Below are 629 nucleotides of genomic sequence, written 5' to 3'. Positions count from 1 at the left end.
CAACTCTAGTGTAAAAATTTTGAACTAGCTTATAGAGCTAGTTCAACTCTAGTGTAAAATTATTTGAAGTAGCTTATAGAGCTAGTTCAACTCTAGTGTAAAATTATTTATACTAGACTATAGAGCTAGTTCAACTCTAGTGTAAAATTATTTATTCAAGCTTATAGAGCTAGTTCAACTCTAGTGTAAAAAAATTTGTACTAGCCTAGAGAGCTAGTTCAACTGTAGTGTAAAATTATTTGAACTAGATTATATAGCTAGTTCCACTCTAGTGTAAAATTATTTGAACTAGCTAATAGAGCTAGTTCAAGTCTAGTGTAAAATTATTTGTACTAGCCTATAGAGTCGGGTCAACTCTAGTGTAAAATTATTTGTACAAGCTTATAGAGCTAGTTCAACTCTAGTGTAAAATTATTTGAAGTAGCTTACAGAGCTAGTTCAACTCTAGTGTAAAATTATTTGAAGTAGCTTACAGAGCTAGTTCAACTCTAGTGCAAAAAATTTTGTACAAGCTTATAGAGCTAGTTCAACTCTAGTGTGCAATTATTTGTACTAGGCTATAGAGCTAGTTCAACTCTAGTGTAAAATTATTTGTACTAGGCTATAGAGCTAGTTCAACTCTAGTGTAA

The sequence above is a fragment of the Triticum aestivum genome, chromosome 5D, assembly GCF_018294505.1.
Source record: "Triticum aestivum cultivar Chinese Spring chromosome 5D, IWGSC CS RefSeq v2.1, whole genome shotgun sequence".
In the NCBI taxonomy this organism is placed as follows: domain Eukaryota; kingdom Viridiplantae; phylum Streptophyta; class Magnoliopsida; order Poales; family Poaceae; genus Triticum; species Triticum aestivum.
The sequence above is the reverse complement of the archived record's forward strand: the minus strand, read 5'-3'. Positions refer to the sequence as shown.